The sequence below is a fragment of the Lissotriton vulgaris genome, chromosome 2_1 (genome assembly GCF_964263255.1).
Source record: "Lissotriton vulgaris chromosome 2_1, aLisVul1.2, whole genome shotgun sequence".
Taxonomy (NCBI): Eukaryota; Metazoa; Chordata; class Amphibia; order Caudata; family Salamandridae; genus Lissotriton; species Lissotriton vulgaris.
In genome coordinates this window covers 1,319,747,066-1,319,768,770 of record NC_141687.1, presented here as the reverse complement: position 1 = coordinate 1,319,768,770, position 21,705 = coordinate 1,319,747,066, and the positions used below count along the sequence as shown (strand labels likewise).

Genomic DNA, 21,705 nt, shown 5'->3' with positions numbered 1-21,705 from the left:
TTTATTTCTGTTTCTGGGTTTTCTGTATCTCATCTTTGTAATTTCTGTTGGCAGTGGCGGCTCCTCCGCTAAGGCTGAGGAACGTCGGTCCACAAGACAAATAAAATGATAACAATGTTATTATCATTTTATTTTTCATTATTGACTATGTAAAGCTGGTGCGTGCGGGAAAGGTTGTGCTTCCTTCTAAAGAAGGGGAAGGAGTGTTGGCACTCTCCTAAGTGCACATGAGGATTTGGCTGGCTGTCTCAGGTTGGCCAAACCGTCATGTGCACTTGGCATGTTCTCCACCGGGAGGTGTTGTACAACCTGATGGAGAACATTCCCAGACTCCCATTCCCTGGCTGAGTACCGTACCTCGGTGCTCAAACCAATCACAACGCTGCACTGCAGCGCTATGATTGATCAGGGGATTCAGGAGCCCAGGTGCTTTCTGGTTCTTCAACCTGAAGAAGATGAGGACAGAGGAAAGGCACCGGAAACGTAAGTGTTTTTTATGGGGTTTTTTAACACCCCCTCCCCGCCTCAACACTACTGCCCGGTAGCACACGCTAATGACTATTGGTCAAACTTAATGAACTGATCTCCAAGAAAGGAGGAAGCCACAAATTAAACAGAAGTAGAGTGGTAAATTAACCTTGTGGTACTCAGCGGTGGGGTGCAGTCTATAAGAAAGGAAGAGGTCCATTTTGTAATATCTCCTCATATGCCTAGCAATTCTAGTCTCTGAAGCAGTGTTTAGTGTTATACAGTGTTGATGGTTCCAAATCTGTCCAAAAGTAGTAGTGCAGTCACGTTCTTTTAAGTTGTCAACTTGAGGTATTCGCAAGTATTTCTCTGTTGGGAGGGGTGGGGGTCGGGGAACTCAGATTGCTAGCATGTATATTATTCTCTTCAATGAAAGTATGGATCTGAGAAAAGACTGCCCTTTACAATAACTTTCCAAGAAAAGGTTTTTTCGGCTAAGATGGATAAAGATTTTTTTCTTGAAGAGTGAGCCAATGAATCAAGTATAGAGATCTAGTAAGAATCAGCCTGTGTTTAAAATGTGTTCACAATATTCAATGTCATGTGTCTGATGCATGCACTAAGAAAAATGCTGAAAAAGAATTTCTCTGCGAAAGGGTCTCTGGGGAACCACTTGGATTACTTTTCTTGATTAGACCAATAAATTCCTTGATTAATGGAAGGAGGTGAAAAGCTATTGATTATTCCATCCTTTAGTTAAGTTGAATATTTCATGTATTTGTTGTGTTGTGGCCATTTTGTTCTTGAGTTGATATTTTTATTTCTCTATTTTAAGGCTTAATTCCTTGGAAATAGTATCACCGAATGCTTGTTAGTGTGGTGTGATGGAATCAATGCATTTGGGTTACAGACTTTTATGAGGTTTTTATTTTTATAATTAAAATCAAAAGGCATTGTACCATGGCTAAGTGTGTCAAATTATATAGTTTATTTTCCATTTGCATTGCTTTTTGTGTGTCATGTTTTGAAGTAGTAGCAGCAGGATTTATTAAGATTGCCATGTATTTTCATCCACATTCTTTGTAGATTGGCCAGCTCCTTTTTCAATTTCTTTCTTTTCACTGATTCATGGTTTCATCTTCTTGGTTTTGTTTCCTGGGTCTATTTTAAGTATTCTATTTCAGTCCAACATGTTGATGATACAGTAAGAGAACTCCTTCACTTCTTTCAAGATAAAATTGAGCAAAGATTCAGAGCTTGACACTGTTTCTTCCATTGCCTGCATATTGTTCTGGGTCTTCTCTGTGGATGTGTTTGTCTTGGAAGGTAGATGTTGAGAGAGATGACTTGGTGATCGCCTCATATGATATGGGATCTTCCTGTTGCCTCAATGTGACGTGGTAAGGTGTGATAGTCACCTTATCAGGTCACATTGAGGCAATAGGAAGAATGTGATGCAATGTGTCCTGCTGAGTGTATTGTTCTTCCTATGATTTGGCAGCAATTTGGATCTTGTTTGAATGTGGTGAATTTTCCATATGTTAAGAGGGACAATCAATCTAATATTCATGTCTACAAGGATACAAAGGTTGTTTGTGGCTAGAGGTGTCCTCCATCACAGCATCAATCCCTGCATCTTTGAAGTTCTCCAAAACACTGGGATGGCCTGTTTATCAAAAGGAATGAACAGGAGAAGGTAGCAGTTGGTGAACATTTTATGAGCAGGAATTCACATCGAGTCATGCTTAGGTTTTCTAAATTTGTTGGCCTGTTTTCCTTTCTTTTAAACTAGAACAAGACCACCTTCTTGTTTACTGGGATAGCTGTCTCAAATAATTCCATCTTCTGAAGGGGTGGTCATATGAAGTTGGTTAGGCATAATGAAGATGAGTCCATCCTCAGTATGTGCATATTTCCTCTTTCCTCATATTTACAAGATCCTACAGCTTTATCAATGCAATGGCTGCAGCCAACACTGGAAAAAATTGGGAAACATATTTGAAAGCAAAAACAAATCTCAGGTCAGGCAGAGTAAACTATAACTACCTGCTGAATAAAATCATACCTTCTATGGCTCACATTTCTTTCCTCCATCACATAACTAGACATGGCATCCCAAGACACTAGTTCCTCTTTAGTTGCTCATGCATGACACCACAACATGTCTTCACATAGATTCAGAAGAACTACAACACCCTTCCAACCATGCACTCTCCCACAGTGTAATATGCTACCAAATTGATAACACACATCCCCACATTGGAATATGAAACACAGTATAAATATGATAATACAATATACAACACATGTGGGAGGGCCATTAAATAATGATCAGTCAATCAGTCAGGGTTGGCAAAGCGCAGCTACTCACCAGCAAGGGACTCAAGGCGCTAGAGGGGACAACGGGCGGCTCAGTTGAGTGCTTGGGCCATCCAAAGAGCCAGGTCTTGAGTTCCTTCCTGAACAGTAGCAGTGTAGGGACTTACCAGAGGTGGAGGGGGAGGTCATTCCAGGCCTTGGCTGCGAGGTCGGGGAAGGACCTTCCTCCAATTCTGGTCTTGTAGATGTGTGGTATTGTGGCCAGAGAGAGGCCAGCTGATCGGAGGTGTCTCTTGGGTGTGTGGAAGGAAAAGACAGTTGTTTAGGTATACTGGTCCAATATTGTGGAGGGCCTTGTATGCGTACGTGAGGAGCTTGAAGGTTATTCTTCCTTCGATGGGTAGCCAGTGGAGATTGCATAGGTGTTGGGTGTTCTGGACGGTCTGGAGTTTGCAAAATAGTTTCTTGTTGATTCCAGTGTAGAGTGTTGCCGTAGTCCAGTCTGCTACTGCTGAAGGCATGCATGACCGTTTTTCTGGATTCGGATCATCTCAGCTCTGACAACTCCTATATGATAAGTGCTTCAGCTGGGCTGAGGAGCTCTTATTATTTATGTATGAAATTAGTTTTTGACAATTAAAGCATTGCCTGATGGAGCAGCATTTACCCAATTCTGGGTATTGTAGGAGTTGCAAATACTATTTCTGCTGTAAAAGCAGGCTGAGCTTTCTGCTGTGTAGAAGGAGATCTTTCCAATGCAGGTGGAGGTTGGCTATACCAGTGAAGTCAATTAGGTGGATAAAAAGCCTCTAAGTGGTAGTGAATGAGCCATAGCAATGTGGTGCTCAGACAGCCTGGTGAGCACCATATGCTTCCAAGCACGAGGATCTGTTGTTGTTGGTGACACAATAAATTTCATTTGCATAGTGGTTCATGTTGTCAGTTCAAGGGCTAATTTATTTTCAATAATGCAACATGTAGCTGGATCTCCACTGTTAGAACACTCCTTTTATTGTTAAACCTATGTGATTTTTAGCATCACTGTTTTGTAAAACATCTCCAGATACGTTCACCTCCGGGCTGCATGTCTATACTGATTTTTGCTTTATATATAATTTAAGCACACTTACTTGCTCATGTGCTGCCTTTAAAGGACAAGAGAAGAACAGTGCGATGTCTACTAAGATATGTACTGGCGAACTCTAGCGAGCCTTGCACACACAGACACAGATGAATGGAAAGCTAGAAAAAGGTCAGATGGAATGAGCAAAAAATAGACAGAAATAAAGAATTAAATGCACATCAAATATAGAAATATGATGGAAAGATGCATTGAAAGAAACCTAAAAGGAAAGAAAAAGGATGAATTAGAGAAGTAAGCCAGTACTGGTAAACGTGTAGTTTTTGGCCAAATTCAATTAAAATCTTTCTGTAATATTAATACTTTAGCACCAATTTCTGCATATTTTCCCAAGGGACTATAATTTCCATGGCATTTCATAGGAAGAGTTGAGATCACTCAATTTCCTTTTGCATTTAATGCTATATATGAGTGTAATTTGGGGGTATTTTCTTCTTCTGGCGACTCCCTTGCTGGCAAGCTACCCCTTTTCACCCAGATAGTTAAAGCAATTTCCTTAAAAGGAAATAACCGAATCTTAATTTCTATAGCTTCTACATCTTCCCTTCGCTCCTCCGCAGCAAAAAAAAGGCTGTAATGTCATCTTGGTTCAAAGAAGTGACACATTTCCGCTATCGCCCCAGCTTAGGAGAACCAGCTCCCAGATTCTTCTACTTGAATGTCTTTCAGCTTAAAGCAGGAGAGAGCGTCTCTTTCAGTAAAATGAATGTATAAAGTTATTATTTTATCAAGTTCCTGGTGAAACGGTTAACACTCATTCTATGTGGGCAGTAGTAGCCTAGCTGTTGTACAGCTTTAGTGCTGCCAGCCACGCGCTGTCATCTATTACTTGAAGCCGCACTGACATATAATGGTCCAGCGACCAAGAGGGAGGCTGTTTATGGTATGATCCAGTGAGCAGAGGAGGGATTAACCAAAGATGTCCTTGTTCTACTTTGTTGGTGCGCAGCACTGTATCATTCTTTTAATGGAAAACTTTAACCAATAGATCCAAGTCAAAGTTGGAATCTTTATTTTGTGGTTTTAAGGCTTAAATGCATAACATTGTTTTAATTTTAGATTTAAAAAAAAAAAAAGTTACATGCCTGTTTTAAGTGGGGAGACGAAAACATTTCCCGGCCAGCTTCAAATTGGAAGCTGGCAGCCTGAATGGAAAAAAAGAGGGAATGTGTGGCTTGTTCTTTCCCCCTCAGGAACATAATTAAATTATGCAGTACAAAAAAGGGGCTGAATTCCACCTAAATGTAACAGCCTGTTCGATGACGAGAAACTGATGATTTTTGTTGAGCATTGTGGCTTAAGCAATTCGTTCTTGGTCCAATTTATACATACAATTGTGTGCATATAATAAACATACTACTTTACACGACTCTAGCTGAAACACATAATGTATAGATCAGAGGCTACAGCACGGAGTTGAGCATCTTAGAAAGGTTGCAAAATTCGATTTGCATAACTAGGAAATGAAAATAGCCAATATATTTTACATTATTCCCTTTTTTGCATTTGAAGTTATTTTACTTTTGAACATTGCTTTACTTACACTGAGATTACCATTTTCTTTGATTTGAGTTTTATATGGTTTTACTGAACACAGCACTCACCCCTGAAGATTTCTTTGGTTTATTCATCAAGCTGTATTATTTTAATAAAGTAAATCATCCTATTTTACAAAGAAAAATAATAAAAAAATCTTTTCAAGTCAAGTCAATAAGGCTTTATTTCGATAAAATTTATCATGAAAGCTTTACATTAAAAATCAACACAAGAGGACAAATGTGCAAAAAGTTTGTGTGCAAATACTTTAAAAAAATTTAGCTATTCACTTAAAAAAGGCTTTTCATAAATTATTTAAAAAAGAATTAAACAGTTGATTTAAGCCTTTTGGCTCTAATGGACCAGGCCCATGCTAAAAACTTGGCTAGAACACAAGCATACAAGGTGCGACTATCAGACATTAATATGCGTAAGGCCTCCACATGACGTCTAGTGCCCAGCTGGCGGCACAAGTGTTTGAGCCATTTCTTCCTAGGCAGAGCATACTCTCCGCACTCAAACATAAAGTGCGCCACAGTCTCAGGTCTGTTTATACATACTGGACAAAATTCACTAGTTTGCGCAGGTGATTTCCACCGTGATGAAAAGGCATGCAAGGGGAGAGTTCCAGCTCTAAATTTAAAATAAAGGGCCCTATCAAAAGGTTTTTCAATAATGTCCAAGTACAATTCCCGTTTCGGTAGGTTCTTAAATTTCAAAAAGTCCTCAGTGAGTCTACCCAGGGATTCATTAGAGTTCCTTTGTGATGTAACCCAGTTCCAGTAAAGAGTTTTGAGGGTTGCTTCAGGCCCAAATTAAATAACAAAGTTTTCATGTCTCTCAGCCATTTGATTTTGTGCCACCCTGGTAGAGACATGATTTCTGAGAGGCCCTCCGCATATTTACCAAGTTCCTGAACTCGCCACAGACGTGCCCATAACAAAAGTGGACGTAATTTTGCTAGGTCGTCAATGGTGCCTTGCGGGAGTGACATAATTGCCCTGCAGAATTTCCTCTCGGACTTGGGCAATTCGTTGGTGATAGAAGAACCCCATAGCTCCGCCCCGTAGAGGGCAGAGCTCACCCCTTTGGCTGTGTAGATTTCAAGGACAGCAGCTATGGGTCTAATTGTACAAGATCGTTGTTCTTTCAGCAGGGCTCCTGTTATTCTCTTGTGATTAAGCAACATCTTGTCAAGGCGTGGGCCCCAGTGCATTTTGTGAGACAAACGAATGCCCAAGTAGTCAAAAACTTCTACCCTCCCCAAAGGTTCTGCATTCAGGGTAGGCGGGTGTACTGTTTTCGATGGTGGGTTCAACACAAGGTATTTTGTCTTATCAGTGTTGATTACCAGGCCTCGCTTAGAACAGAAGGATTGGAAGTTGTTTAATAATCTTTGTAGTCCTATTGGAGTTTTAGATATTAAAAGCGTATCATCCGCAAAGAGGAGGGTCGGTATACGCTCTCCAGCCAGGGATGGGTTCGTCTGAAGGATGTTTCCGAAGATGCTCGACCACCCCATTGATGTAAAGGGAAAAAAGGGTGGGAGCTAGAACACATCCCTGGCGGACCCCTCTCTCAACCGGGATACAGCTGGTTTTTTCGCCTTCTGGTCCCCACCTTATCTGAGCAAAACTTTTTTCATGTAGCCTAACAAGTAATGAGAGAATATTGGGTGGCATCCCCATGTCATCAAGAACTCTCCATAGAGTTTCCCTCTGTACTAGGTCAAAGGCAGTCTTTAGATCGATAAACGCGAGGTAAAGACTGCCCTTGCCTATGACCACAACCTTCCAATACACCATCATCAACCTAAAGGCTTGCTCAATTGTGCCTGTTCCCACTCTAAATCCTGCCTGGTAGTCCGAAAGGATTTTGTTTTCGTCTATCCAGTCTAAGATTCTAATCAATAGTACCTTACCAACTACTTTTTGGCTAATGTCCAGTAGACTGATAGGTCTATAGTTAGACGGATCTTCCCTGGCACCTTTTTTATAGATGGGAACAACCTCCGCCCCCCTCCAAGATGAAGGAATCAGAGCTCCCCTGCAGATGGCGGTAAGTAAGCAGTGGATAAGTTTGCCCCACCTCGGGATATCTGATCTCAAAAGATCCCCAGGAATGCCATCCGGACCAGCAGCTTTTTGGGGAATGATGGTGCTTATGGCATACTCCACTTCCTTTAGTGTGAAGTCGAGTCTTTCGAATTGGGGCTCCCCTTCCAATTGGCATCTAATTAGGGCCCTTTCCTTCCATTCAGCAGCATAAGGGGCAAAAGTGTCACTGGGGTCAACTTGACGAGTATATAGTTTTGAGAAGTGGCTAACCCATGCCTGACTTGGGATGCTACATGTTATAAGATCATTGTCTGGTCTATTTCTGGCTCTGATTGTGTCCCAGAAACATTTTGGGTCTTTTTTAGAGCTGGCCTCTTTAAGTACACGCCAGTACTCTTCTTCCCATTCTCTTTTTGCAAGTGTCCTTATTCTCTTATGATCTTTTCTAGCCAACTGGATCAGGGGTTGGGATTTACTTTTAACGGCCTCTATTAAGAGAGACTTTGCCCGTCTACATGATGACGTGTACCAGTCATGCTTTCCCCTGGGTTTGTGATTGGGCAGGTTGCTCCCTGCGGAGCCTTTTACCAAGAATACTTCCCCTATGGATTTTACGACCGCCTCAAAAATGGGTGTAGCTTTTTCAGCTGACAGATCCAAGTTGGTAGTATCTAATTCTATTTGTGAGGCCTTTAGTAAATCGTTTATGGTGGAGAGTTTAAACACATCAGCAGAGATTTTGCGCCACTTTAGGCGCCTACCGCAGGAGGAAACCGTTGTACTATGTGCACATTTGGGTGGGGCCACAATTATTTTACTTGACCAGGGATTAGATAAAGATAGGGATAGCGAGTTGTGGTCGCTTTCGACAGTAGGTATAACTATCATGTCTTGCAACAGTCCCCAAAGTTTTAGATCCAACAGGATATAGTCAATCCTTGAGGTTTGATTAACTCGGTTGAATGTGGGAGCACCCAGGCGATCTGACAAAGTGCGGCCATTGGTAGCTCTTAGGCCGAACTCTAAAGACATCGCGTTTAACTGGATAGCATTTCGGGACCATCTTTTTATCGGGGGGATGGTTAGTGGTGGAATACCCCATTTACTGTCATCCTCATCTAGGTCTGGAATATCAACCATAGGGAGAGGCTCAAAGGTACAGTTAAAATCGCCCGCTACTATGGTATGGTCACCTTCAGCATGGTCTCTAAGTTGTGCCTCAAGGTTAGTTATTACCAATGATGCGGACCCATTTTTGGTGCCTCTAGCATAGACATTATACAGGACAAGGGTTAAGCCCCTACTGGGGTTTCTCAGTATGATTCCAAGTATATCTGGGCTATTAACCTGCTTAGAAGATATGCAGCAGTTAAGAGAAATGCTTACCCAGATAAGGAGACCCCCCGAGGGTCGTCCCCTCCCCCGTATTGCTTTCTCAGCGGGTATGAAATGAGTTACAAAACCTACCCTATGGAGCGGTTCGATGCTCCAAGTCTCCTGAAACAGGCAAATTTTGTGCGCATCGACCAAGTCATTCCATTCTGGCAGACCCAGTTTCCTATGGATCCCTGCAAGGTTCCGGCTAAGGATTTTTATAGGGTCCTTATCAAAGTTGCGATTATTTTTGGTATTAGTATTAAAATGTGGTCCCAGTCCATTACTTTTGTGAATATAGGAAATTGGCTGGATGTTACTTGGAGCTGTGATGGTTATAGGATTAGAGCACTTGGATTGCGAACTAACTATCGTGGATGTCACCTCCCCCCTTTTCGGGTCCAAGGATAGGGTGCTGGTTACTTCAGGAGTGAGTCAATCTACATCTTCAAGGGCACAAAACCTATTCCAGTGTGCGAACTGGGATAAAAAGGGGTCGGCTACAGGGGGGCCCTGCCAAGGTAGTTGCCATTGGTGGAAACTATGGTGTGGAGCTTGTAAACATGCTCTATTAATTGGTAAACCTAACCTCGGGATATGTTGTCTAGAAGCCAATGGATAGAAGTAGGAGAGGGGGAGTGGGTGGATTTCGGTGCTAACTCCACTGTTGTGTGTGTTGCAGATATAATTCACTACTGCTGGGTTCTTAAAATTAATAGTTATAACATCCCCTGCTATTGTTTTGGTGTTCCTACCTATCCACTCTCCTCTTCTGACTGCTAGTATTTCTCCAGTCATATGTGGGGGTAACGGTCTATTTATCTGTAACCATTGAGCGCATTTATTTCTTAGCTCGACAAAGGATTCCATTCTTCCTTCCTTCAGCGGTGGTACACCCGTCAATACCACCACAAAGGGTGATGCTTCTGGTGGTAGATTGAGTGTCCTGAAGAGAGTTGGTTTAGACTTTGCCTCTTTGTTTCTGGTAGGTGTGGAGGCATTTGTTGTGTGCTTCCTGGTGCTTTGTTCGTCCTTGCCTCCTTGTTTAGGAGATTTGCTTGTGCCAGAAGCCTGCTGGGGCTGCGGGGTAGAAGCAGTTATAGAATTTGAAACAGCATTCGAAGCTTTCTTCCCAGTGTGGGTCGGGTGTTGCATGGCTGGCGCTGAGTTTGCTGGGGCTGGTTTAGGTTTAGAAGGAGCATCCTTTGCAGGTTTGCTGGATGGACCCCCCGATGTCCCCACTTTGGTGCCCTCTTGAGATGTTGTGCCCGCATTTCCACTTTGCTTATTTGACCCAAACTCTTTAGTATTGACTAATGATGTCAGTCTGTCAATTTTTGACATGAGAGGCTTGATGTGTGCTATAATCGTATCTTCAAGATCGGCTTTCAGGTCAGCTACCATGTTTGCCACCCAACAAGGTATGCCTGGTGAGGAGTTGGAGGTTGGAGTCACTAAATTATGATTGCGTACATTAGCTTTAGGTTTTTTCTTGCTCTTGTGGACGCTACTTGAGGTGCCTACGCTCTCTTTTCCTGCAGTTGGATTATTTGACATTTCAATATCCCTTGTGGGGCTAAAGTCAGGGAGAGTGTTTTGAGAAGGCCCTGAGAGCTCGGTAGAAGGCTGGCCGCACGGGAGCTCAGCAAAGGAGGCAGTGATTCCAAGGCTTAAGTCCAGATCATCAGTAGCATCTAGAGGTATAGCCAAGGTGTCGACTGCTACCTCCTGAGAATCGTGCACGAGTATTGTTGGAGGTAGAGATAGCCTCCTTTCTGTGCTGGCTATAGCAGAAGATACTGCCCCTATAGTCTGTTGTAACATAATGTCAATTGCAGTAAGGGTAGGGACCGGTTGAGGGTTGGACTCCTTTTGTTTGGTTTTCGATCGGAGAACAGGCATTCTTCCAGATTTCAAACCCCTCCTCATACTGTATCAATTCACCAAGGAAGAGAATATGCAGGTAAATGGCAAAGTCAGTATTGGGGTAGATGCAAAGATGGACACTCGGTAAGGTATAAGGATAGAGTGCACAGTGCGGGCAGTAGCTAATTACCTGGCCGATGTAAGAGAGGTGGCCCGGCCCGGCCTCTTCTGGCCTCTGAGGGCCACAGAGGGCCCGCCCTTTGCCCGGGCTTAGCTCCGGGCGTCCCGCTCGCGTCATGCGGAGCGGTCTCTGCTCCTTCTTAAATAGCCCGAAAGGAGGGCGGGGGTGGGGCTAGCAGGGGGCGCTGGCCGAATGTTGGTAGGCCACGCAGGGACTCCTGGAAGAGCAGTCCCTGCCGCGCTTCACCCCTGTCGATGGCTCACCGCCTCACTGCCCCCAAAGTCCGCCAGGCGCACTCTCCCAACGAGAGAGACACGCAGCGTCCATGACAGGGAGGACAGGCTCAGGGTTCCAGCAACGAAGGATTCCGCAATTAAGTTTAGGTAGGCACTCCTGTGCAAAGGTAGCGTGTTCCCGCTTTGTCCCCGGGTAGAAGTCTCTTTATCCACTTGCTCTGCCGGGCGGGGGGCAGGGCTAGCAGGGGGCGCTGGCCGGATGTTGGTAGGCCACGCAGGGACTCCTGGAAGAGCGAGTTCCTGCCGCGCTTCACCCCTGTCGATGACTCACCGCCTCACTGCCCCCAAAGTCCGCCAGGTGCACTCTCCCAACGAGAGAGACACGCAGCGGCACCCGCGCAGCGGGTGCGGCAAGGAGCAGCGTCCGTGACAGGTAGGACAGGCTCAGGGTTCCAGCAACGAAGGATTCCGCAATTAAGTTTAGGTAGGCACTCCTGTGCAAAGGTAGCGTGTTCCCAATTCGATTTTGTGCTTTTAAGTAGCGACGCGTGTCGGTGAAATTAGCTGATCCGACCACCTTCTTCAGGCACAATAATTCGATATTTCCCAACACTTCATCAGGACTGAACAGCCTCCTGGCACCCTCCGGTCACTGGTAGTTGTCTAGTGACGAGTGAATTCTACATAATGCAAGCTCTAGAAATATGGGCACGCGAAATAATGAGAAGAAGGAATACTAGTGAGAAGTAGGAATGCGATTATTCAGAAAAGGAGTTTAACATCCAAATTGCATTAAGGGGACTTTAGCCCACCTTTAATTATTCTCACTTATTGAAATGAAAGAAAAAGGGTCATAGGAAAAGTCACAAAATTATTCAATTCTTTTAAAATTTTGATTTGGATTCTAACTGCCATATTCATCAAGCGAAATGCGCTCGCAAAAGGGTCAGATACTGAGAATCTGGCCCTTTGCGAGTGCAATTTTTGCATTTGGGATTCATCATCCCAAATTCAAAAATCGCTAATAAAGAATTCGCAAATTTGCGAGATTAGCATTTAAGGAATCTCTATTAGAGATTCCTTAAATGCTATTCATGAAACATTTAAAAATTCTGAATTCGCAATTTAGGAGCGCTATTTACCACGAAGTCAAACCTCGTCGTAAATAGCGAAAACTTAAAAAAATGCATTTAAAGGCTTTTTTCTAAGTTGCATGTTACACACACACATGTCCTTTGGACATGTGTGTGCACAACATCAGTGTAAATTCACATTTCAGGGGTGCTTCAGGGTGTCTTTTGGACACCCCTGGCACCCTTGAAATCGCATCCTTATTTGCGATTAGCAAATTGCTAATCGCAAATAAGGATTGACTCCCCATTCATTCCAATGGGCCTTTAGGCCCATAGGAATGAATGGGGAGTTATTCCTTATTTGCGATTAGCAATTTGCTAATCGCAAATAAGGAGGCTGTAGGAATCACAATTTATTTTGCGATTTCTACATGAATCCCGATTTGCAAGTCCTTAATAGCGATTCCTTAATAATGGCTATTAAGGACTTGCAAATCGGGACTTTGATGAATCTAGCTGATGGTTCTTTAAATTTACACCATAGCGATCACCTGTTCCAACCATTCTTCAGGTCGTAATGAAACAGAAACGCCCCCACTACCAATACTGGCTAGGAAAATATATGGATACTATAGGCACCTGTTTATCCCTGTTATAATATCGTTTCATTTAACTCGTGAATTTTTTAGGGCAAGTAGATATGGAACAGTAATCAGCTCAGTTCTTCACAAAAACATATTACGTTTTAATGACCACATATTTATTAAGGAACCCTGTGTGGTATAATAATGGACCTACCTGTCCATATAAATTCTTGATTGAAACTTTAAAACATTAGAACATTAGAATGTTGAGTGCTTCATCAAAGACAATTGAGTGCCCAGGCCTTTAATGGCCGGTAGAAGCCAAGAGCATCAACATTTCAATGGTTGTTCACAGTTGTTGCTGTGAACATAGGCCTCACGGAGCCCAAGGTCGTTGAGCCCGAGAGGATTTCCAACAACCTGGGGTTCCATGTCTCTTTTGTTTAACAAATAAGAACATACTGATCTCTAGGGGTGGAATGTTCTAATAGCCTTGGAGACCTCTGCAATGAGCTCCACTGGCCATTAAAGGTTTGTTAGCTTGTTAAGGGTTCTCTCCTTCAGCTCGGGCCTTTAATGTTGGAGGGGGCCTTTAATGGCCGGTATAGCCCGCTATGGCAGCGCTAATGCTATATTATAACATTGACATGTGGGTGTCTTTGATTTCTGTGTATATTTGTATCATATTGTGCTTTAATAACTGACTTTGTGTCTGTTTTTTCAGTTAGGTAATCAAAAGGTGGAATGGACACTTGTTACTGCTAAACCTTTAGGTTAGCTTGGAACATCCTCATAAACGCAATGTTGTTCGAATGCAGTATATTACTGTACTCCGCCCCACATTAGCGTTAGACTTAGCATTAGACTTTGTGTCTGTTTTTTCAGTTAGGTAATCAAAAGGTGGAATGGACACTTGTTACTGCTAAACCTTTAGGTTAGCTGGGAACATCCTCATAAACGCAATGTTGTTCGAATGCGGTATATTACTGTACTCCGCCCCACATTAGCGTTATGGCATTTATCATTGGATGTCCAATTAACGTGCTGTATGCCAGCCTCATCCAGAGGCAACCTTAGATTCTGGCAGCAGTGTCCAGAGAAAAAAAGGTGATAAAAAATGATTAAAAAACAAAACTTAACCTGAGAAGAACTTTAATGGAAAAGGTTAAGAGTGTCCTTAAAAATGGTGGGTATAGGTATGAGAACAAGTTATTGGATCTCACTATACTACTTTGTAAATAGCGTTGACATGTTTCAGCTCCCTAGCGCCCAGCCGGGTCTGTGGAGCTTTCGTCAGGACAAACAAACATAGATGTACTTACACTACTTGTGTAGTAATGAGCAGTGTTATAATGCGAACACTGGGATAATTCCCCTCAAATCTGTAGAGAGAGAGAAAACGAGGAGACAAGCAAGTATTTTCAGAAAAGCTTGTACACATGCATAACAGCACATCTTTCTGGGATATACAAAAAACTTCTTTTTGTAAAATTTTAGCTTGCATTGTAGCTAGTGATTCAGAGAAAAGGTTTCATACGGAGGGGGTCTTGAAAGTGCCTGTGTCTACAGAAACTTAACAAAGATTTTATGTGATCAAGTAAGTCTGAAATGGGTGACACGGGGTCAGTTAAGTTTTGGGCAAGGGTCGTGCTCTTTTAGTATCACAAGTATTACTAGTCAAAAGAACCACTAGTAGGGTATGCACTATAGTTATCAGAGGTAGCATCCAAATGCGTTATTTCATAAGGTAGCGATAGTCTCATTTAGTTGGATTGCAAATAGCTAGGGCGAGAACAGAGCTTAATTGGATTACACATTTAAGCGGGGAGGGAAGGAGGCATAAAAATACAATGTTGTTCTTCTTACCTTCAAGAAGGGTACGAGGTTCCTCAACGGGGATGGATATTCTCTTTCTAGAATAGAGCTGAAAGGGAGGGGGCAACTTTAAAAGTTTAGTTGCTCCGTGTAAAGCCTCGTACTGAAAAGCGTTACCGGTTGAACAGAGGGAACGCCAAACTTACCCGCTTGTGTCGGTAAGACGCTGCTTGTGTTGACTCTGCCCCCGGATACCCAGAAGGACGTATTCCTATTCGTTTAAATCCCTCACAATGATAGCGGTAGAAATAGGACTATGGCGGAATTGTATTTACTCTCACTGGGCTTTATTGGTATCTAGCGTGTGGGGAGACAGATACAATATCATTATATTCAGCCGCACTAAGTGCTGCATAACCATGTATTAATGGACTAAGTTGATGTTAGTTTTGTACGGTGGTGGACACACATTTAGACTAGTTGTTTGATTTGAAAAATTATTGGTCAGGCATAAATAGTCTATGATGTTGCATTCTTATTGTAAGACATTCATGCAGGGTTTTTTTTTGTGTTTGATGGTAGCTAGTAATACTCCGATGAATATTTGAAAACTGGAATGGTTTTTTCCGGTGAATTGGTGCCAGGGTATGCTATCATTTAAGCCCGTTAGATGTGTGTTAAGACGGTTCACCCATCTCTGTTCTTTTTCGAACAGTCTTTTTTCCGCATTGTTTGTTTTATCTGTCAGCATCTCAAGAATTGTCCAGCGGAGTTCTTCACAGTCATGGTTTGCTTCAATGAAGTGGGAACACAATTTTGTGGCGTTCTTCTTTAATCTGATGTTACTTTTGTGTTCTCCAATTCGCGTTTTCTCCTTGCGACATGTCATTCCTATATATCGCTTAGCACATGGACACCAAATCATATATATTACATGGGTGGAATTGCAATTTGTGTGGTATTTTTGGGTCCATGTGAAAGTGTCAGTGAGTTTTAAGGTCTTGGTGGTAGTGGTCAGTTTACACACTAGGCATGTGCCGCACGGGTAGTGACCGGTTGCTGGCATTAGGTTTGTGTCTCTCACCAGTGTAGATTGTTTACCTACACGTGGACGTGTGTGGATTAAGACATCTTTCAGGTTTTTTGTTCGCCTATTGGCGAACCTGGGTTTGGGCCAGTTGAACTTCCCTGTGGTGATTATCTGCCAGTTCTTCCTTATTAGTTTTTGAACCTCATAAGTTGCGGGGCAATATGTTGTTACACAAGTCACAAGATCAGGAGTGGGTTCTTTTGGATGTTGTTGTAGAAGACACTCCCTTGGTTGATGTTTTGCACGTTTCTTACATTTCGCAATAGTAGATTGCGTGTAGTCTCTTGCTTCAAGTTTCTTACTTAGTATTTGAGCTTGGTGGTTGTAATCGCTCATTTTGCTGCAGTTTCTTTTTAGCCTTAAGAACTCACTGTAAGGGAGATTGTCTCTTAAAGGCTTCGGATGGTAGCTTTTATATGAGAGTAAACTGTTCTTCGCAGTAGGTTTTGTGTAGGTTTTTGTTTCAATTTTCTCCTTTTCAATGAAGATGGTCAGATCTAAGAAGTCTAGTTTTTTTCTTGTCTGAAGTGAAAGTGAACTTGAGCCACCTGTCACGACCATTAAGCCATTCCATGAACAATCGTAGATCTTTCTCTGTATTCCAGATTACTATAATGTCGTTGATGTATCGTTTCCAGTATAAAATACTGGAAACGAAAGGATTATTCTCATTGAATACAAAGATGTTCTCAAAATTGCTGACATACAATGTTTTTTAATCATTTTTTATCTCCTTTTTTTCTCTGGACACTGCTGCCAGAATCTAAGGTTGCCTCTGGATGAGGCTGGCATACTGCACGTTAATTGGACATCCAATGATAAATGCCATAACGCTAATGTGGGGCGGAGTACAGTAATATACCGCATTCGAACAACATTGCGTTTATGAGGATGTTCCAAGCTAACCTAAAGGTTTAGCAGTAACAAGTGTCCATTCCACCTTTTGATTACCTATATGTTATAAATGGGGAAATGAATGGACAATAATCAATTCCTCCTCCCCCCAGTTGATAAACCTAGTACTGTTTTTTCAGTTATGCAGTGATAGCCGCTTGAAAAGTAAACTCTTAGTCCCGACGAATCTGAAAACGTTTAAAGAGGGTTAACGTCTAGCTTATCTGACTTTTGCATTTGAGGAAAAAACTAAGGTCATGATTTAGATCCATAATGAACGTGCTTCGAATCTCTTTTGGAAGTGCTAACACTAGAAGAAGCTTTACCAATTGAATAAAGTGCACGATATGGACTTGGTGGTCGAGGGGATTCCAACGTTGTTTAACACATCTATCAGAAATCTGACCTCCCGTTCGGCTCTAAGGCCACTATCATGATCTGGGAGGTCTGAACTTTGCGCTTGTTGCTATATTGGTGTGACGTTCAGATAAAGAGAACTTGCAACACTGTTCAGAGAAGTTATTTCAGAGGATGACTCATTTAAGAGACAATTTGTAAAACATTTAAGAGCATGATTTTCGTAATTGTTTTTAACGGACAACAGTTTTTAAGTGTTGTCATTTACAGGTTTTACTGTTACCCTATGCAATGATCCCCGATTTTACCATCTCCAAAAGGATATAAGGCTTAGATAACCTTTCCAGGATTCCCATTAAAACACCTGCAGGTCACAACTGAGGTCAGAGGTGAGCATCTGTGTCACACGTGGGCAATCTTGTCACCTTGAAAGAAGCACCCGTTTATTAGTGGGTTTGAAATTCTTAAAACATATCTTGCAAAACTGCACAAATACCTGAGCTTAAGATTGACAGGCTCAGCTACTTCGTGATATCATGACAGCCAGAGGCTCACCACAACAATTGGCAATTAGCCTACTTTACACTGATGAACGTTTTTATGCGATTTGAAGGTTCCCCATATTTCTGTCCTCATCACACTTTGGGTCTACACTTAACACAAAAAAATACGATTTAATAAAAGAAATTCAACATGTTGCTTATTTGTAGCCAAAGACATTTAAACAATATTCTTCATTATTCATTTGGTATATGAATTTATGGGTCACCGCTAGTGGTGGGCATAGCTTGCGTAATTCAGTGTAGCATAATCAAGTCGAAGTACTTGAGAAATCCTCGAGATTCTGCTTAATTACAAAGCAAATTGGTAACTCTTTTTTTAGCACTATTTTTAGCGCAAAAAATCCCCCTCACCTACAAAATGGGTGCAAAATGCATTTTGCACTCAGAAATAGCTCTAAATGCAGCAGAGCACAAATAGCAGGCGTGAGCAGCCACTCGCCATCTCTAAATGTACTCTTGGAGTAGGATTTTCAGGCAACCTGATCCCAGCATTTACACTATTGCTTAGCGCAAAAAACACCCTCGTTTCCAAAATAGATGCGAGGATGCATTTTACACTAGCAAATAGTGCTAAATTCAGTATAAAATAAATAGCAAGTGTGAAAGACTGTGCACGCGTGCGAAATGTACTCATGACCAGGCACATATATTTCTTTTCCCTTTTCCCTTTTCTCAAACTTATACAGTTTTTGCATTTCTGGGACCACATTTTGTTGCATACAGGCATCCAGATGTTGAATTTCCTTTTTGTCTCATTGTGGGTGTTCGGCAACAGGCTCAGTAATGGATTGACACAATCACACTCACTTTTGGATGACTGTTAAAATATGTTGGGCATCCTGGATAGCCTTGGATGGCATCATCTGTGCAGGATGGACATATTCTCAGATTTGCTTGGGTTCTCACATTTACATGGATAACCAGGCATAATATTCCCGGATGTGTGTTAATTGCACCAAACGCACATGACTTCTAGAATCTGAATATTTCTTAGTCATATATTACTGATTTAGTGACATGTCACTTTTCATCAGGGTGTTGGCTAGATTGTAGGCACTCAAGATCTCTTCTGTTTTATGCCTACACACACAATATTAATTAATCGCATGAGATCAGGAAATGTGTACAATCCCACTAATCTTTGAGTCAGATGGATTGGATGATATAATAAAGATATGTAAGGTCCATCAAAACACCCACTTTACAGAACATGCTAGAAAGTCCTTGAAATCTCTGGGCCCCTTGGTCAAACTTCAGGCACTAGAGTCCCAGCTCATTGGGAGAAAGTATGGGAAGTACATAAGATATTTTAGACTAGTAACAGATTGGATACCACAAAAAGGGAGAATATATTATGTACATTGTTCTGAAGCAGGAACCATTAATATGGAACACTGCGATAGATGAAGCAGCTGTAATAAGAGCTGTTAAGAAAGGTTTTGTTGATCTGGAGCCACAGCTAGGCAACCTACCTTGAAAAAGGCTGTTTAAAATGTACCAGGTCAACATTACATCTTATTGAGCACTCGCAGAACAAAGATAGTACTCGTCATAAAAGTGATCAACAGAAGCATGTGAGTAAGCAAATTGTATGGAAATTTGATCTACGCACTAAGATGTAACATATCAGAGGATAATAACCCTTGATAGGGAAGTAGTTTCGGGGGCTGGGGGTTGGGAAGGGGGTGGTAGTGGATTGTTTGGTTTCTAACATCCAGTGCCAGACTGAGAAAGCAAACCAGCCCTGGCAAATAAGTTGGACTAGCCAAGGGTCGTATGCTGAAACACTGCTGCTGCTTTTGTTACAGGAGGCCGATATTGCAGCACTGCTGCTAAACCAGCCCCCAGTAACAGAAACGTCCCCACCCGTCAAAACCGGCCCCCACCCTTCTGGCCCAGTGAGAAAAAACGACCGGTGCCTGGGGGCCATTCACGAACTGCATTTTGTATTATATCGCCTAGCACTACAAATATAGGACAAAATGCTATTCACAAACTGCACTTCTAAAGTACTGCTGTATTTTTTTTCCTTCAGTAGAACCTTAGAAGGCGTACCTAATGAAATAGAGTATTGACCTTGTGCCACATGGAACCAGTCCATCCCAAATCTTGGTCATCTCACCCCTCCACCCTACGGCTCACTGCTTTTTTAGTTGAGAAACTTGAATGTTACACCGCCCGAATCTCATTGGGTAAGCTAAGCCCTTGTTTGTATGAAACACAAATCTGCTTCACTTCTTCTCCGGTAGTGACCTAAGCTTCTGTTTTATCAGAGTGGTGGCTTATGTCTGGACTTGTGGAGCATGCAAGAGCAAGTTGGCATCTGGTTTCTAATCTGTACTGACTCCAGACTTATGATATTGACTTAGATGACCTTCTCTGTTCAGTCTACTATTTAAGCAGCCAAGGCAGTGGTGTGACGAGTGACCTCCATACTTCACATATTTAGACGTGGTTCTTTTATTGAGTCCCATCTACTGTCTTCACCCATTTGTCACTTCCAATTGTGAAGCACAATAACTCAGGCATATTTCTTGGAAAGGCTCCCCTACAGAGATCAGCATGTTTCATCCTTCGAGTCTTGCACTTCCAACATGTTTTCTGACCTCTCCCAGAATTCTGACTAAGGTAGATTACATTTCTGAGAAGCGGCATTCATGGTAAATAAATGTGAATACCTTCTTTTTTTTTTAAAGTCTCCTCGTTTATCACAGGGGCACACACAGTTTGCGTAGAGACCAACCAAATACATAGTTGTCTTGTTTTCACAGACTACCTACTTTAGGCCAGACCCTGAAAGGCTCTTGCAGCCCACCCACTCCTGCTGTCTTGGATGATGCCAGTAGGCCTATCTGTTGCACATGCTTCCCAATAGCTCGATTTTATTAAACTACTTAATCAAATTCTAAATATTTGGAGTCGTGCTGTTACATCTTGTGGCTTTTTTTCCAAATCTCCTCCTCCTCTGTCATAGGTCAGACGACTCTGTTTAAAAATCTCTTCCTTAGATCACAGCGAATGAAAGAATTCTGCTGACATCCGACTGCCTGACTGTTTCCAGATCTTGTCATGCTTGAAGTGGCAGCGGCTTTTTTTCTGGTGAATTATTTTTACTAATGTTTCCTTGTTAAAATATCTGGTTTCCAGGAACTGGGAGAAGTTGTTTGCTATTTCCGCCCTTCTTTCCAAAGGTCCTCCTGCCTGGGTCAGAGGTCCCTGTTCTGAAATCTGTACTCTAGATCACAGCCTATAAAATACACCCAGCTTGCATATCTTGGATGCCTTTTGTACTTTGGTGCAATACATCATGTCTACAAATTAAAAAAAAAAAGACCACTTTTTATTGTTTTGTCCAAAGAAAATCATAAATACGATGCAGGCTCACATTCTCTGTTAGCATCTCGGCTCTTTTGGACACTGTACATGTTTCAAAGAAATAGTAATTGGTATACAGAAATGCAACGTACAATATACACGATTGTCATTTTTTCCGACAGTTTTTCCCACTAAACTGTAAGCTAAGATTATGGAATTAAGTGATTTTGGTAATAGTTTACCATATAATATATAGTGATTCACAAAAGCTGATATGACAATTCGTGCTATTTACCCCCACTTCTGGAATTACCTGGACCATCAGTAATGATTATTACGGGGATGGAAAATAACTGAGATTTTTCTGGGCAACTTGTACTGAGAACCTTAGTTACCTTTTCCTGTATTCAGTCTTCTGTTTGCAGTGAAAAGCTACAATGCTGAGCCTTATTCTCACTTAGTGCTGGCATTATATCTGGGATGAGAGGAGACTGGTCTTTATGAATAGATTGAGCTGCCCCTCCAAATAAAAATGAACTTTAAAACGGATAAGACCAAAGCTTGAGATATGATTTAAGAACCAGTAATTCATACACAAGGACTCCATCACCTGCACCACCTCCACCGATGAGGACACAACCTTCATGGAACACATGCTCTTCCGTCTTCGGACCGGCAACCACACTTCCATCAAAGACACACTAGCTTACTGACCACCCAGACCATGCACCACTTTTTGCATTTTCCTCACAGACTTCATCACACTCGTCGCCATCAGCACAAACTAATTCATCTTACACAGTGACCTTACCTCCATCTCGAAGATCGAAAAGATC

At 42.1% G+C, this 21,705-nt stretch overlaps 1 protein-coding gene and 1 long non-coding RNA gene across 4 annotated transcripts in view; both read left to right on the top strand.

The window, feature by feature from the left end:
* MYLK (myosin light chain kinase) overlaps window positions 1-21,705 on the top strand; it is a 1,710,670-nt gene that overhangs the window by 1,519,386 nt on the left and 169,579 nt on the right. The gene's annotated exons all lie outside the window — the stretch shown is intronic.
* On the top strand, window positions 1,797-12,017 carry LOC147732559 (uncharacterized). The gene is made up of 3 exons (XR_015308675.1): window positions 1,797-3,567; window positions 3,622-5,629; window positions 11,846-12,017. It is a non-coding gene; the product is annotated as an uncharacterized LOC147732559 (long non-coding RNA).